Consider the following 18,875-nt stretch of genomic DNA (forward strand, 5'->3'; position numbering starts at 1 on the left):
TAGAAACAACGCAAGAATAAGCAACACATTGAAAATATTTAAAAAGTATATCAACTTTTTTTTATTGAAATGGCTGTTATTTAATTATATAAAGTTTTTATAAAGTAAAATGCGTTTTCCTGTATTAAATCCAACATCCTACACAACTGTGAAAAAGATTTCAATTTTTGGTTTGTTCTTTTGGAAGTTATCAAGAAGTACAGTAAGTAAAATGTTCTGTTGAGTAAAATGTTGAGTTGAGTAAAATGTTCGGTCTGTAGAAAAACGGCGGCCCAAACTCATAGCGACACGGGTGGCATTTGAATCCGTATAGTGTGAGACGAGCCTTAGGGCCACACGGATGGTTAATCGCGAGATGGTCTTTCTGATTTAAGGGGGGGGGAATCCATAAATCAATGGAATAGCTTACAAATCAGAAAGTAACTGCTTTATAAAGGCTTTTTTTTATCAAGATTTAATTTGATAAGTTTGTGAAATTAAGTCAGTAGATGTAATCGTTTAAACACTATTATTAATTTTCGACAAAAAATATGATTAAAAACTAAAATCAACTTTTGATAATAATATGACGTGATGTTCTAAGACTGGACATATTTTGTAAGTATCAAATTTCGAGAATCTGTGAATTATTCTTTTCAATAACGAAATACAAAGAGTGATTATTTAGTTATGGTAAAAGATAGCTTCATACTTAATGAACTAAGGTATGCGATTAATATATTCCTTCTAATATTGAATGTGTTTATTTACTAAATGCGATCTTCAAATTTATTTTGAATTGCTCTGAATAATCATATAATAAATCAGCATAGCACTCATGACATAAATCATCATAAAACAGATTTCAAAACAAACATCATAATATTGATTTATTTAGAGGAAATAACAGGAGATGTAAATGTTATTTATGATTTCCAGGTATGTTAATTATTGTAATATAATTTAGAATACGGTTTATTAAGTTATAATCAAAATAAGAAGTGTTTACGTCCTACGCGCAACTACTAAACCTTTTTTTACTAATTAAAAAAAAAAAGAAAGAAAAGAAAAAAATTTTATTTTTGTGTATTTCAAAACCGATTCAAGGCTAATGTCAATGATTCTGGATACAAGGCTACTTTCATAAATGAAAGTAATTGCTTACACCGGTAATTACTTCTAAATAAGGAACCAGTTACCTCTTACGCTGGTTTTCGAGAGTTTTCACACTATGCTGTCAAATATTTGTAAAATTTATACATCCCAATTTCACTGAAATACGAATATCACTATTTCTTCACTAAATCCATTTACTTATATAGTTTGATATTTTTACAATGTCTATGGAGGTAATCAAAAAAAGTAAAAACTTTTCTAGTAAGCAATTAAAACTTCCAAACTTTGTTTCAAATACAGTTCTAAGACATAAAATTTCTTAATTCAATTGTGGAATTGTTGCGGTTCCTACCAAAGCAAGACGCTTATTCTTTTATTAAATACATCGTCATGAATTATTGTTAAAAAAAAATGTTTTCGGTGATTGTTATCTTCACTCCTAGCGATCATTAGAAAGAGAAAGAAAATGGAATGTTGCAAAGATACGTTAATGCAACATATGCTTTACAAGTTTAATTTTACATATTTAAATCATCAATTACTTTTCCACAGTAAATTTTATAAAAATGTGTAAGCACAATTGAAACTTTTGTCATTTAAATTTTTTTTTTTTTTTTTTGATAAAACTAGCAGAAATAGCAATGAATAAATAGTGTTTTCTTTTTTAGAATGCACGAAAATTAGAAAATTATTACGTCCATTGTATTTTTTTAAAGAACATCATAAATGTATCGAAATTTACGAGGAATGAAATACTCCTGTATAATATTTTAAAAGAATCATTTGTTTGTTCCTTTGAATATTTTTGAAGATAGCAATTTCTTTGAATAGGCACACAAAATAGTGAAAAAAGGTGGGAAAAAAATAGCAAAAAAAAGTCGATAATTTTAATAAATTTCTAAAACATTTTAAAATCAATAGAACAGTCTATAATTTCAAAAATAAATTTTAAATAAGGTCATTTAATCTGCATTTACCCTGATATATTTGATGAGGTTTTAATTGAAATTTTCATTATTTTGAAACATTTAAAAGCGAATATGCCATTATTTTTCAATAAAAAAATGTTTAAAAAAAGTATTGAACTTTAAAAAAATTGATGTGATATATTTTAGAGCCTGGGTCATTAATACATAAATAGTAAATCATATGGCCCTAGATTTGTATATTTTTTAAGCTACTCAATCAATTTGCTGATTTGCATATTTTATTATAATAGAAGATAATGCTATTTTAATGATAAATCGGTTTTATATTGTTATTTATACACATCTGATTGACATAACTATTTGTGATTAGTCCTAATTTTAGACAAATGCTATTCAAATATTGATTACTCAGTAAAAAAATATTACAATGATTTATTTGAAAGAATAATAAAGGAATATGAATGGAATTTGAATCCTCATTAATTACTTATTTTATATATATATATATATATATATATATATATATATATATATATATATATATATATATATATATATATATATATATATATATATATATATATATATATATTTATATATATTATATATATAGTGAGACCGATGAGAGTTTCTGTGCTTAAAATACCTAGCAAAAATTAAGAGAAAACCCTTCTGTTTATATTTGCTCTGTACAACTTTTTACAGAGCGATATTATCTACTATCGGGGTTAAAAAGCAACAAAACTGGATCCCCATACACTATTCCTAGAAACCATCTGACTTTTCTAGCCATAAACGAAAGCTATAAGATCTGACATGAATGAGCGGTAATTTGCGCATACCCCAGGGTTTGTAGACCACCCGTGAAGAAGAAGAGGGGAAAGAAAAAAGTGCTCGCGCTTGCTGTACATTTCTTTAGGAAAACCGAAACGATTGTGAGAGAGAATACTAGTCAAGTTTAGTACCCTTTTTAGAGGTTTCAGACGTAGAATGAAAACGCTCAGAGGGTTAAATTCTCTGTCACGACGGGTCGTATGTAGCCTTATGGACCGAGTGTCGGCCTCCTAAGCAGTGGCAGCAGGTTCGATCCGCGTTGTTCGCATTCGTTTTGCTTTCACTATTTTCATTTTATTTAATTCTTTTTTACTTTAAGTTTAGTGAAAATCATAAGTTTTCTTTTCTAGTACTAATATTTCGACCAACATTTACAAAGATTTCAATATTTTATTGAAAAATACTTCCAAAATAAACATATTTTAGAAATAAAAGCGTAATTTCGTTCAGATATTCTGGGCATGCGCAGACGTATTCCTTCTCGTATACACATTTCTTTCAAGCAGGGATTTGCACAATTATAGTTTAAACTAATAAATAAACATGTGGCTTTAAATTCTCTGTCACGGCGGGTCGTATGTAGCCTTGTGGATCGAGTTTCGGCCTCCTAAGCAGTGGCCGCAGGTTCGATCCGCGTTGTTTGCATTCGTTTTGCTTTCACTTTTTTTCATTTTATTTATTTCTTTTTTACTTTAAGTTTAGTGAAAATCATAATTTTTCTTTTCTAGTACTAATATTTCGACCAACATTTACAAAGATTTCAATATTTTATTGAAAAATATTTCCAAAATAAAGAAATTTTAGAAACAAAAGCCTAAATTCGTTCAGAGATTCTGGGCATGCGCAGACGTATTCCTTCTCGTATACACATGGCTTTCAAGCAGGGATTTGCACAATTATAGTTTAAACTAATAAATAAACATGTGACTTTAAATTCTCTGTCACGACGGGTCGTATGTAGCCTTGTGGATCGAGTTTCGGCCTCCTAAGCAGTGGCCGCAGGTTCGATCTGCGTTGTTTGCATTCGTTTTGCTTTCACTTTTTTTCATTTTATTTAATTCTTTTTTACTTTAAGTTTAGTGAAAATCATAATTTTTCTTTTCTAGTACTAATATTTCGACCAACATTTACAAAGATTTCAATATTTTATTGAAAAATACTTCCAAAATAAACATATTTTAGAAATAAAAGCGTAATTTCGTTCAGATATTCTGGGCATGCGCAGACGTATTCCTTCTCGTATACACATTTCTTTCAAGCAGGGATTTGCACAATTATAGTTTAAACTAATAAATAAACATGTGGCTTTAAATTCTCTGTCACGGCGGGTCGTATGTAGCCTTGTGGACCGAGTGTCGGCCTACTACGCAGTGGCAGCAGGTTCGATCCGCGTTGTTCGCATTCGTTTTGCTTTCACTTTTTTTCATTTTATTTAATTCTTTTTTACTTTAAGTTTAGTGAAAATCATAATTTTTCTTTTCTAGTACTAATATTTCGACCAACATTTACAAAGATTTCAATATTTTATTTAAAAATACTTAAAAATTAAAGAAATTTTAGAAATAAAAGCCTAAATTCATTCAGAGATTATGGGCATGCGCAGACGTATTCCTTCTCGTATACACATGGCTTTCAAGCAGGGATTTGCCCAATTATAGAGTTTAAAGTAATAAATAAACATGTGGCTTTAAATTCTCTGTCACGACGGGTCGTATTTAGCCTTTTGGACCGAGTGTCGGCCTCCTAAGCAGTGGCCGCAGTTTCGATCCGCGTTGTTCGCATTCGTTTTGCTTTCACTATTTTCATTTTATTTAATTCTTTTTTACTTTAAGTTTAGTGAAAATCATAAGTTTTCTTTTCTAGTACTAATATTTCGACCAACATTTACAAAGATTTCAATATTTTATTGAAAACTACTTCCAAAATAAACATATTTTAGAAATAAAAGCGTAATTTCGTTCAGATATTCTGGGCATGCGCAGACGTATTCCTTCTCGTATACACATTTCTTTCAAGCAGGGATTTGCACAATTAGTTTAAACTAATAAATAAACATGTGGCTTTAAATTCTCTGTCACGACGGGTCGTATGTAGCCTTATGGACCGAGTGTCGGCCTCCTAAGAAGTGGCCGAAGGTTCGATCCGCGTTGTTTGCATTCGTTTTGCTTTCACTTTTTTTCATTTTACTTAATTCTTTTTTACTTTAAGTTTAGTGAAAATCATAATTTTTCTTTTCTAGTACTAATATTTCGACCAACATTTACAAAGATTTCAATATTTTATTGAAAAATACTTCCAAAATAAAGATATTTTAGAAATAAAAGCCTAAATTCGTTCAGATATTCTGGGCATGCGCAGAGGTATTCCTTTTCGTATACACATGGCTTTCAAGCAGGGATTTGCCCAATTATAGAGTTTAAACTAATAAATAAACATGTGGCTTTAAATTCTCTGTCACGACGGGTCGTATTTAGCCTTTTGGACCGAGTGTCGGCTTCCTAAGCAGTGGTCGCAGGTTCGATCCGCGTTGTTTGCATTCGTTTTGCTTTCACTTTTTTTCATTTTATTTCTTTCTTTTTTACTTTAAGTTTAGTGAAAATCATAATTTTTCTTTTCTAGTACTAATATTTCGACCAACATTTACAAAGATTTCAATATTTTATTGAAAAATACTTCCAAAATAAAGAAATTTTAGAAACAAAAGCCTAAATTCGTTCAGAGATTCTGGGCATGCGCAGACGTATTCCTTCTCGTATACACATGGCTTTCAAGCAGGGATTTGCACAATTATAGTTTAAACTAATAAATAAACATGTGACTTTAAATTCTCTGTCACGACGGGTCGTATGTAGCCTTGTGGATCGAGTTTCGGCCTCCTAAGCAGTGGCCGCAGGTTCGATCTGCGTTGTTTGCATTCGTTTTGCTTTCACTTTTTTTCATTTTATTTAATTCTTTTTTACTTTAAGTTTAGTGAAAATCATAATTTTTCTTTTCTAGTACTAATATTTCGACCAACATTTACAAAGATTTCAATATTTTATTGAAAAATACTTCCAAAATAAACATATTTTAGAAATAAAAGCGTAATTTCGTTCAGATATTCTGGGCATGCGCAGACGTATTCCTTCTCGTATACACATTTCTTTCAAGCAGGGATTTGCACAATTATAGTTTAAACTAATAAATAAACATGTGGCTTTAAATTCTCTGTCACGGCGGGTCGTATGTAGCCTTGTGGACCGAGTGTCGGCCTACTACGCAGTGGCAGCAGGTTCGATCCGCGTTGTTTGCATTCGTTTTGCTTTCACTTTTTTTCATTTTACTTAATTCTTTTTTACTTTAAGTTTAGTGAAAATCATAATTTTTCTTTTCTAGTACTAATATTTCGACCAACATTTACAAAGATTTCAATATTTTATTGAAAAATACTTCCAAAATAAACATATTTTAGAAATAAAAGCGTAATTTCGTTCAGATATTCTGGGCATGCGCAGACGTATTCCTTTTCGTATACACATGGCTTTCAAGCAGGGATTTGCACAATTATAGTTTAAACTAATAAATAAACATGTGACTTTAAATTCTCTGTCACGACGGGTCGTATGTAGCCTTGTGGATCGAGTTTCGGCCTCCTAAGCAGTGGCCGCAGGTTCGATCTGCGTTGTTTGCATTCATTTTGCTTTCACTTTTTTTCATTTTATTTAATTCTTTTTTACTTTAAGTTTAGTGAAAATCATAATTTTTCTTTTCTAGTACTAATATTTCGAAAAACATTTACAAAGATTTCAATATTTTATTGAAAAATACTTCCAAAATAAAGATATTTTAGAAATAAAAGCCTAAATTCGTTCAGAGATTCTGGGCATGCGCAGACGTATTCCTTCTCGTATACACATGGCTTTCAAGCAGGGATTTGCACAATTATACAGTTTAAACTAATAATATAAACATGTGGCTTTAAATTCTATATCTCGACGGGTCGTATGTAGCCTTGTGGACCGAGTGTCGGCCTCCTAAGCCGTGGCAGCAGGTTCGATCCGCGTTGTTCGCATTCGTTTTGCTTTCACTTTTTTTCATTTTATTTAATTCTTTTTTACTTTAAGTTTAGTGAAAATCATAATTTTTCTTTTCTAGTACTAATATTTCGACCAACATTTACAAAGATTTCAATATTTTATTTAAAAATACTTCCAAAATAAAGATATTTTAGAAATAAAAGCCTAAATTCGTTCAGATATTCTGGGCATGCGCAGACGTATTCCTTCTCGTATACACATGGCTTTCAAGCAGGGATTTGCACAATTATAGTTTAAACTAATAAATAAACATGTGGCTTTAAATTCTCTGTCACGACGGGTCGTATGTAGCCTTGTGGACCGAGTGTCGGCCTCCTAAGCAGTGGCAGCAGGTTCGATCCGCGTTGTTTGCATTCGTTTTGCTTTCACTTTTTTTCATTTTATTTATTTCTTTTTTACTTTAAGTTTAGTGAAAATCATAATTTTTCTTTTCTAGTACTAATATTTCGACCAACATTTACAAAGATTTCAATATTTTATTGAAAAATATTTCCAAAATAAAGAAATTTTAGAAACAAAAGCCTAAATTCGTTCAGAGATTCTGGGCATGCGCAGACGTATTCCTTCTCGTATACACATGACTTTCAAGCAGGGATTTGCTCAATTATAGTTTAAACTGATAAATAAACATGTGACTTTAAATTCTCTGTCACGAAGGGTCGTATGTAGCCTTGTGGATCGAGTTTCGGCCTCCTAAGCAGTGGCCGCAGGTTCGATCTGCGTTGTTTGCATTCGTTTTGCTTTCACTTTTTTTCATTTTATTTAATTCTTTTTTACTTTAAGTTTAGTGAAAATCATAATTTTTCTTTTCTAGTACTAATATTTCGACCAACATTTACAAAGATTTCAATATTTTATTGAAAAATACTTCCAAAATAAACATATTTTAGAAATAAAAGCGTAATTTCGTTCAGATATTCTGGGCATGCGCAGACGTATTCCTTCTCGTATACACATTTCTTTCAAGCAGGGATTTGCACAATTAGTTTAAACTAATAAATAAACATGTGGCTTTAAATTCTCTGTCACGACGGGTCGTATGTAGCCTTATGGAACGAGTGTCGGCCTCCTAAGAAGTGGCCGAAGGTTCGATCCGCGTTGTTTGCATTCGTTTTGCTTTCACTTTTTTTCATTTTACTTAATTCTTTTTTACTTTAAGTTTAGTGAAAATCATAATTTTTCTTTTCTAGTACTAATATTTCGACCAACATTTACAAAGATTTCAATATTTTATTGAAAAATACTTCCAAAATAAAGATATTTTAGAAATAAAAGCCTAAATTCGTTCAGATATTCTGGGCATGCGCAGAGGTATTCCTTTTCGTATACACATGGCTTTCAAGCAGGGATTTGCCCAATTATAGAGTTTAAACTAATAAATAAACATGTGGCTTTAAATTCTCTGTCACGACGGGTCGTATTTAGCCTTTTGGACAGAGTGTCGGCCTCCTAAGCAGTGGTCGCAGGTTCGATCCGCGTTGTTTGCATTCGTTTTGCTTTCACTTTTTTTCATTTTATTTCTTTCTTTTTTACTTTAAGTTTAGTGAAAATCATAATTTTTCTTTTCTAGTATTAATATTTCGACCAACATTTACAAAGATTTCAATATTTTATTGAAAAATACTTCCAAAATAAAGATATTTTAGAAATAAAATCCTAAATTCGTTCAGAGATTCTGGGCATGCGCAGACGTATTCCTTCTCGTATACACATGGCTTTCAAGCAGGGATTTGCACAATTATAGTTTAAACTAATAAATAAACATGTGACTTTAAATTCTCTGTCACGACGGGTCGTATGTAGCCTTGCGGATCGAGTTTCGGCCTCCTAAGCAGTGGCCGCAGGTTCGATCTGCGTTGTTTGCATTCATTTTGCTTTCACTTTTTTTCATTTTATTTAATTCTTTTTTACTTTAAGTTTAGTGAAAATCATAATTTTTCTTTTCTAGTACTAATATTTCGACCAACATTTACAAAGATTTCAATATTTTATTGAAAAATACTTCCAAAATAAAGATATTTTAGAAATAAAAGCCTAAATTCGTTCAGAGATTCTGGGCATGCGCAGACGTATTCCTTCTCGTATACACATGGCTTTCAAGCAGGGATTTGCACAATTATACAGTTTAAACTAATAATATAAACATGTGGCTTTAAATTCTATATCTCGACGGGTCGTATGTAGCCTTGTGGACCGAGTGTCGGCCTCCTAAGCAGTGGCAGCAGGTTCGATCCGCGTTGTTTGCATTCGTTTTGCTTTCACTTTTTTTCATTTTATTTATTTCTTTTTTACTTTAAGTTTAGTGAAAATCATAATTTTTCTTTTCTAGTACTAATATTTCGACCAACATTTACAAAGATTTCAATATTTTATTGAAAAATATTTCCAAAATAAAGAAATTTTAGAAACAAAAGCCTAAATTCGTTCAGAGATTCTGGGCATGCGCAGACGTATTCCTTCTCGTATACACATGGCTTTCAAGCAGGGATTTGCACAATTATAGTTTAAACTAATAAATAAACATGTGACTTTAAATTCTCTGTCACGACGGGTCGTATGTAGCCTTGTGGATCGAGTTTCGGCCTCCTAAGCAGTGGCCGCAGGTTCGATCTGCGTTGTTTGCATTCGTTTTGCTTTCACTTTTTTTCAGTTTATTTAATTCTTTTTTACTTTAAGTTTAGTGAAAATCATAATTTTTCTTTTCTAGTACTAATATTTCGACCAACATTTACAAAGATTTCAATATTTTATTGAAAAATACTTCCAAAATAAAGATATTTTAGAAATAAAAGCCTAAATTCGTTCAGATATTCTGGGCATGCGCAGACGTATTCCTTTTTCGTATACACATGGCTTTCAAGCAGGGATTTGCACAATTATAGTTTAAACTAATAAATAAACATGTGGCTTTAAATTCTCTGTCACGACGGGTCGTATGTAGCCTTGTGGACCGAGTGTCGGCCTCCTAAGCAGTGGCAGCAGGTTCGATCCGCGTTGTTTGCATTCGTTTTGCTTTCACTTTTTTTCATTTTATTTATTTCTTTTTTACTTTAAGTTTAGTGAAAATCATAATTTTTCTTTTCTAGTACTAATATTTCGACCAACATTTACAAAGATTTCAATATTTTATTGAAAAATATTTCCAAAATAAAGAAATTTTAGAAACAAAAGCCTAAATTCGTTCAGAGATTCTGGGCATGCGCAGACGTATTCCTTCTCGTATACACATGGCTTTCAAGCAGGGATTTGCACAATTATAGTTTAAACTAATAAATAAACATGTGACTTTAAATTCTCTGTCACGACGGGTCGTATGTAGCCTTGTGGATCGAGTTTCGGCCTCCTAAGCAGTGGCCGCAGGTTCGATCTGCGTTGTTTGCATTCGTTTTGCTTTCACTTTTTTTCATTTTATTTAATTCTTTTTTACTTTAAGTTTAGTGAAAATCATAATTTTTCTTTTCTAGTACTAATATTTCGACCAACATTTACAAAGATTTCAATATTTTATTGAAAAATACTTCCAAAATAAACATATTTTAGAAATAAAAGCGTAATTTCGTTCAGATATTCTGGGCATGCGCAGACGTATTCCTTCTCGTATACACATGGCTTTCAAGCAGGGATTTGCACAATTATACAGTTTATACTAATAATATAAACATGTGGCTTTAAATTCTATATCTCGACGGGTCGTATGTAGCCTTGTGGACCGAGTGTCGGCCTCCTAAGCCGTGGCAGCAGGTTCGATCCGCGTTGTTCGCATTCGTTTTGCTTTCACTTTTTTTAATTTTATTTAATTCTTTTTTACTTTAAGTTTAGTGAAAATCATAATTTTTCTTTTCTAGTACTAATATTTCGACCAACATTTACAAAGATTTCAATATTTTATTGAAAAATACTTCCAAAATAAAGATATTTTAGAAATAAAAGCCTAAATTCGTTCAGATATTCTGGGCATGCGCAGACGTATTCCTTCTCATATACACATGGCTTTCAAGCAGGGATTTGCACAATTATAGTTTAAACTAATAAATAAACATGTGGCTTTAAATTCTCTGTCACGACGGGTCGTATGTAGCCTTGTGGGCCGAGTGTCGGCCTCCTAAGCAGTGGCAGCAGGTTCGATCCGCGTTGTTTGCATTCGTTTTGCTTTCACTTTTTTTCATTTTATTTATTTCTTTTTTACTTTAAGTTTAGTGAAAATCATAATTTTTCTTTTCTAGTACTAATATTTCGACCAACATTTACAAAGATTTCAATATTTTATTGAAAAATATTTCCAAAATAAAGAAATTTTAGAAACAAAAGCCTAAATTCGTTCAGAGATTCTGGGCATGCGCAGACGTATTCCTTCTCGTATACACATGGCTTTCAAGCAGGGATTTGCACAATTATAGTTTAAACTAATAAATAAACATGTGACTTTAAATTCTCTGTCACGACGGGTCGTATGTAGCCTTGTGGATCGAGTTTCGGCCTCCTAAGCAGTGGCCGCAGGTTCGATCTGCGTTGTTTGCATTCGTTTTGCTTTCACTTTTTTTCATTTTATTTAATTCTTTTTTACTTTAAGTTTAGTGAAAATCATAATTTTTCTTTTCTAGTACTAATATTTCGACCAACATTTACAAAGATTTCAATATTTTATTGAAAAATACTTCCAAAATAAAGATATTTTAGAAATAAAAGCCTAAATTCGTTCAGAGATTATGGGCATGCGCAGACGTATTCCTTCTCGTATACACATGGCTTTAGAGCAGGGATTTGCACAATTATAGAGTTTAAACTAATAAATAAACATGTGGCTTTAAATTCTCTGTCACGACGGGTCGTATGTAGCCTTGTGGACCGAGTGTCGGCCTCCTAAGCAGTGGCCGCAGGTTCGATCCGCGTTGTTCGCATTCGTTTTGCTTTCACTTTTTTTCATTTTATTTAATTCTTTTTTACTTTAAGTTTAGTGAAAATCATAATTTTTCTTTTCTAGTACTAATATTTCGACCAACATTTACAAAGATTTCAATATTTTATTTAAAAATACTTAAAAATTAAAGAAATTTTAGAAATAAAAGCCTAAATTCATTCAGAGATTATGGGCATGCGCAGACGTATTCCTTCTCGTATACACATGGCTTTCAAGCAGGGATTTGCCCAATTATAGAGTTTAAACTAATAAATAAACATGTGGCTTTAAATTCTCTGTCACGACGGGTCGTATTTAGCCTTTTGGACCGAGTGTCGGCCTCCTAAGCAGTGGCCGCAGTTTCGATCCGCGTTGTTCGCATTCGTTTTGCTTTCACTTTTTTTCATTTTATTTAATTCTTTTTTACTTTAAGTTTAGTGAAAATCATAAGTTTTCTTTTCTAGTACTAATATTTCGACCAACATTTACAAAGATTTCAATATTTTATTGAAAAATACTTCCAAAATAAAGATATTTTAGAAATAAAATCCTAAATTCGTTCAGAGATTCTGGGCATGCGCAGACGTATTCCTTCTATTATACACATGGCTTTCAAGCAGGGATTTGCACAATTATAGTTTAAACTAATAAATAAACATGTGGCTTTAAATTCTCTGTCACGACGGGTCGTATGTAGCCTTGTGGACCGAGTGTCGGCCTCCTAAGCAGTGGCAGCAGGTTCGATCCGCGTTGTTCGCATTCGTTTTGCTTTCACTTTTTTTCATTTTATTTAATTCCTTTTTACTTTAAGTTTAGTGAAAATCATAATTTTTCTTTTCTAGTACTAATATTTCGACCAACATTTACAAAGATTTCAATATTTTATTGAAAAATACTTCCAAAATAAAGATATTTTAGAAATAAAAGCCTAAATTCGTTCAGAGATTATGGGCATGCGCGGACGTATTCCTTCTCGTATACACATGGCTTTAGAGCAGGGATTTGCACAATTATAGAGTTTAAACTAATAAATAAACATGTGGCTTTAAATTCTCTGTCACGACGGGTCGTATGTAGCCTTGTGGACCGAGTGTCGGCCTCCTAAGCAGTGGCCGCAGGTTCGATCCGCGTTGTTCGCATTCGTTTTGCTTTCACTTTTTTTCATTTTATTTAATTCTTTTTTACTTTAAGTTTAGTGAAAATCATAATTTTTCTTTTCTAGTACTAATATTTCGACCAACATTTACAAAGATTTCAATATTTTATTTAAAAATACTTCCAAATTAAAGAAATTTTAGAAATAAAATCCTAAATTCGTTCAGAGATTCTGGGCATGCGCAGACGTATTCCTTCTCGTATACACATTTCTTTCAAGCAGGGATTTGCACAATTAGTTTAAACTAATAAATAAACATGTGGCTTTAAATTCTCTGTCACGACGGGTCGTATGTAGCCTTATGGACCGAGTGTCGGCCTCCTAAGAAGTGGCCGAAGGTTCGATCCGCGTTGTTTGCATTCGTTTTGCTTTCACTTTTTTTCATTTTACTTAATTCTTTTTTACTTTAAGTTTAGTGAAAATCATAATTTTTCTTTTCTAGTACTAATATTTCGACCAACATTTACAAAGATTTCAATATTTTATTGAAAAATACTTCCAAAATAAAGATATTTTAGAAATAAAAGCCTAAATTCGTTCAGATATTCTGGGCATGCGCAGAGGTATTCCTTCTCGTATACACATGGCTTTCAAGCAGGGATTTGCCCAATTATAGAGTTTAAACTAATAAATAAACATGTGGCTTTAAATTCTCTGTCACTACGGGTCGTATTTAGCCTTTTGGACCGAGTGTCGGCCTCCTAAGCAGTGGTCGCAGGTTCGATCCGCGTTGTTCGCATTCATTTTGCTTTCACTTTTTTTCATTTTATTTAATTCTTTTTTACTTTAAGTTTAGTGAAAATCATAAGTTTTCTTTTCTAGTACTAATATTTCGACCAACATTTAAAAAGATTTCAATATTTTATTGAAAAATACTTCCAAAATAAAGATATATTAGAAATAAAATCCTAAATTCGTTCAGAGATTCTGGGCATGCGCAGACTTATTCCTTCTATTATACACATGGCTTTCAAGCAGGGATTTGCACAAATATAGTTTAAACTAATAAATAAACATGTGGCTTTAAATTCTCTGTCACGACGGGTCGTATGTAGCCTTGTGGATCGAGTGTCGGCCTCCTAAGAAGTGGCCGCCGGTTCGATCTGCGTAGTTTGCATTCGTTTTGCTTTCACTTTTTTTCATTTTATTTAATTCTTTTTTACTTTAAGTTTAGTGAAAATCATAATTGTTCTTTTCTAGTACTAATATTTCGACCAACATTTACAAAGATTTCAATATTTTATTGAAAAATACTTCCAAAATAAAGATATTTTAGAAATAAAAGCCTAAATTCATTCAGAGATTATGGGCATGCGCAGACGTATTCCTTCTCGTATACACATGGCTTTCAAGCAGGGATTTGCACAATTATAGTTTAAACTAATAAATAAACATGTGGCTTTAAATTCTCCGTCACGACGGGTCGTATGTAGCCTTGTGGATCGAGTGTCGGCCTCCTAAGAAGTGGCCGCAGGTTCGATCCACGTTGTTTGCATTCGTTTTGCTTTCATTTTATTTAATTCTTTTTTACTTTAAGTTTAGTGAAAATCATAAGTTTTCTTTTCTAGTACTAATATTTCGACCAACATTTACAAAGATTTCAATATTTTATTGAAAAATACTTCCAAAATAAAGATATTTTAGAAATAAAATCCTAAATTCGTTCAGAGATTCTGGGCATGCGCAGACGTATTCCTTCTATTATACACATGGCTTTCAAGCAGGGATTTGCACAATTATAGTTTAATCTAATAAATAAACATGTGGCTTTAAATTCTCTGTCACGACGGGTCGTATGTAGCCTTGTGGATCGATTGTCGGCCTCCTAAGAAGTGGCCGCCGGTTCGATCCTCGTGGTTTGCATTCGTTTTGCTTTCACTTTTTTTCATTTTATTTAATTCTTTTTTACTTTAAGTTTAGTGAAAATCATAATTTTTCTTTTCTAGTACTAATATTTCGACCAACATTTACAAAGATTTCAATATTTTATTGAAAAATACTTCCAAAATAAACATATTTTAGAAATAAAAGCGTAATTTCGTTCAGATATTCTGGGCATGCGCAGACGTATTCCTTCTCGTATACACATTTCTTTGAAGCAGGGATTTGCACAATTAGTTTAAACTAATAAATAAACATGTGGCTTTAAATTCTCTGTCACGACGGGTCGTATGTAGCCTTAAGGACCGAGTGTCGGCCTCCTAAGAAGTGGCCGAAGGTTCGATCCGCGTTGTTTGCATTCGTTTTGCTTTCACTTTTTTTCATTTTACTTAATTCTTTTTTACTTTAAGTTTAGTGAAAATCATAATTTTTCTTTTCTAGTACTAATATTTCGACCAACATTTACAAAGATTTCAATATTTTATTGAAAAATACTTCCAAAATTAAGATATTTTATAAATAAAAGCCTAAATTCGTTCAGAGATTCTGGGCATGCGCAGACGTATTCCTTCTATTATACACATGGCTTTCAAGCAGGGATTTGCACAATTATAGTTTAAACTAATAAATAAACATGTGGCTTTAAATTCTCTGTCACGACGGGTCGTATGTAGCCTTGTGGACCGAGTGTCGGCCTCCTAAGCAGTGGCAGCAGGTTCGATCCGCGTTGTTCGCATTCGTTTTGCTTTCACTTTTTTTCATTTTATTTAATTCCTTTTTACTTTAAGTTTAGTGAAAATCATAATTTTTCTTTTCTAGTACTAATATTTCGACCAACATTTACAAAGATTTCAATATTTTATTGAAAAATACTTCCAAAATAAAGATATTTTAGAAATAAAAGCCTAAATTCGTTCAGAGATTATGGGCATGCGCAGACGTATTCCTTTAGTATACACATGGCTTTAGAGCAGGGATTTGCACAATTATAGAGTTTAAACTAATAAATAAACATGTGGCTTTAAATTCTCTGTCACGACGGGTCGTATGTAGCCTTGTGGACCGAGTGTCGGCCTCCTAAGCAGTGGCCGCAGGTTCGATCCGCGTTGTTCGCATTCGTTTTGCTTTCACTTTTTTTCATTTTATTTAATTCTTTTTTACTTTAAGTTTAGTGAAAATCATAATTTTTCTTTTCTAGTACTAATATTTCGACCAACATTTACAAAGATTTCAATATTTTATTTAAAAATACTTCCAAATTAAAGAAATTTTAGAAATAAAATCCTAAATTCGTTCAGAGATTCTGGGCATGCGCAGACGTATTCCTTCTCGTATACACATGGCTTTGAAGCAGGGGTTTGCACAATTATAGAGTTTAAACTAATAAATAAACATGTGGCTTTAAATTCTCTGTCACGACGGGTCGTATGTAGCCTTGCGGACCGAGTGTCGGCCTCCTAAGCAGTGGAAGCAGGTTCGATCCGCGTTGTTCGCATTCGTTTTGCTTTCACTTTTTTTCATTTTATTTAATTCTTTTTTACTTTAAGTTAAGTGAAAATCATAAGTTTTCTTTTCTAGTACTAATATTTCGACCAACATTTACAAAGATTTCAATATTTTATTTAAAAATACTTCCAAATTAAAGAAATTTTAGAAATAAAAGCCTAAATTCGTTCAGAGATTATGGGCATGCGCAGACGTATTCCTTCTCGTATACACATGGCTTTCAAGCAGGGATTTGCACAATTATAGAGTTTAAACTAATAAAAAAACATGTGGCTTTAAATTCTTTGTCACGACGGGTCGTATGTAGCCTTGTGGATCGAGTGTCGGCCTCCTAAGAAGTGGCCGCAGGTTCGATCCACGTTGTTTGCATTCGTTTTGCTTTCACTTTTTTTCATTTTATTTAATTCTTTTTTACTTTAAGTTTAGTGAAAATCATAATTTTTCTTTTCTAGTACTAATATTTCGACCAACATTTACAAAGATTTCAATATTTTATTGAAGAATACTTCCAAAATAAACATATTTTAGAAATAAAAGCGTAATTTCGTTCAGATATTCTGGGCATGCGCTGACGTATTCCTTCTCGTATACACATGGCTTTCAAGCAGGGATTTGCACAATTAGAGTTTAAACTAATAAATAAACATGTGGCTTTAAATTCTCTGTCACGACGGGTCGTATGTAGCCTTGTGGACCGAGTGTCGGCCTCCTAAGCAGTGGAAGCAGGTTCGATCCGCGTTGTTCGCATTCGTTTTGCTTTCACTTTTTTTCATTTTATTTAATTCTTTTTTACTTTAAGTTAAGTGAAAATCATAAGTTTTCTTTTCTAGTACTAATATTTCGACCAACATTTACAAAGATTTCAATATTTTATTTAAAAATACTTCCAAATTAAAGAAATTTTAGAAATAAAAGCCTAAATTCGTTCAGAGATTATGGGCATGCGCAGACGTATTCCTTCTCGTATACACATGGCTTTCAAGCAGGGATTTGCACAATTATAGAGTTTAAACTAATAAATAAACATGTGGCTTTAAATTCTCTGTCAGGACGGGTCGTATGTAGCCTTGTGGATCGAGTGTCGGCCTCCTAAGAAGTGGCCGCAGGTTCGATCCACGTTGTTTGCATTCGTTTAGCTTTCACTTTTTTTCATTTTATTTAATTCTTTTTTACTTTAAGTTTAGTGAAAATCATAATTTTTCTTTTCTAGTACTAATATTTCGACCAACATTTACAAAGATTTCAATATTTTATTGAAAAATACTTCCAAAATAAACATATTTTAGAAATAAAAGCGTAATTTCGTTCAGATATTCTGGGCATGCGCAGACGTATTCCTTCTCGTATACACATGGCTTTCAAGCAGGGATTTGCACAATTAGAGTTTAAACTAATAAATAAACATGTGCCTTTAAATTCTCTGTCACGACGGGTCGTATGTAACCTTATGGACCGAGTGTCGGCCTCCTAAGAAGTGGCCGAAGGTTCGATCCGCGTTGTTTGCATTCGTTTTGCTTTCACTTTTTTTCATTTTACTTAATTCTTTTTTACTTTAAGTTTAGTGAAAATCATAATTTTTCTTTTCTAGTACTAATATTTCGACCAACATTTACAAAGATTTCAATATTTTATTTAAAAATACTTCCAAATTAAAGAAATTTTAGAAATAAAATCCTAAATTCGTTCAGAGATTCTGGGCAAGCGCAGACGTATTCCTTCTCGTATACACATGGCTTTGAAGCAGGGATTTGCACAATTATAGAGTTTAAACTAATAAATAAACATGTGGCTTTAAATTCTCTGTCACGACGGGTCGTATGTAGCCTTGTGGACCGAGTGTCGGCCTCCTAAGCAGTGGCCGCAGGTTCGATCCGCGTTGTTCGCATTCGTTTTGCTTTCACTTTTTTTCATTTTATTTAATTCTTTTTTACTTTGAGTTTAGTGAAAATCATAATTTTTCTTTTCTAGTACTAATATTTCGACCAACATTTACAAAGATTTCAATATTTTATTTAAAAATACTTCCAAATTAAAGAAATTTTAGAAATAAAATCCTAAATTCGTTCAGAGATTCTGGGCAAGCGCAGACGTATTCCTTCTCGTATACACATGGCTTTGAAGCAGGGATTTGCACAATTATAGAGTTTAAACTAATAAATAAACATGTGGCTTTAAATTCTCTGTCACGACGGGTCGTATGTAGCCTTGTGGACCGAGTGTCGGCCTCCTAAGCAGTGGAAGCAGGTTCGATCCGCGTTGTTCGCATTCGTTTTGCTTTCACTTTTTTTCATTTTATTTAATTCTTTTTTACTTTAAGTTAAGTGAAAATCATAAGTTTTCTTTTCTAGTACTAATATTTCGACCAACATTTACAAAGATTTCAATATTTTATTTAAAAATACTTCCAAATTAAAGAAATTTTAGAAATAAAAGCCTAAATTCGTTCAGAGATTATGGGCATGCGCAGACGTATTCCTTCTCGTATACACATGGCTTTCAAG

The sequence above is a fragment of the Argiope bruennichi genome, chromosome 6 (genome assembly GCF_947563725.1).
Source record: "Argiope bruennichi chromosome 6, qqArgBrue1.1, whole genome shotgun sequence".
NCBI lineage: Eukaryota > Metazoa > Arthropoda > Arachnida > Araneae > Araneidae > Argiope > Argiope bruennichi.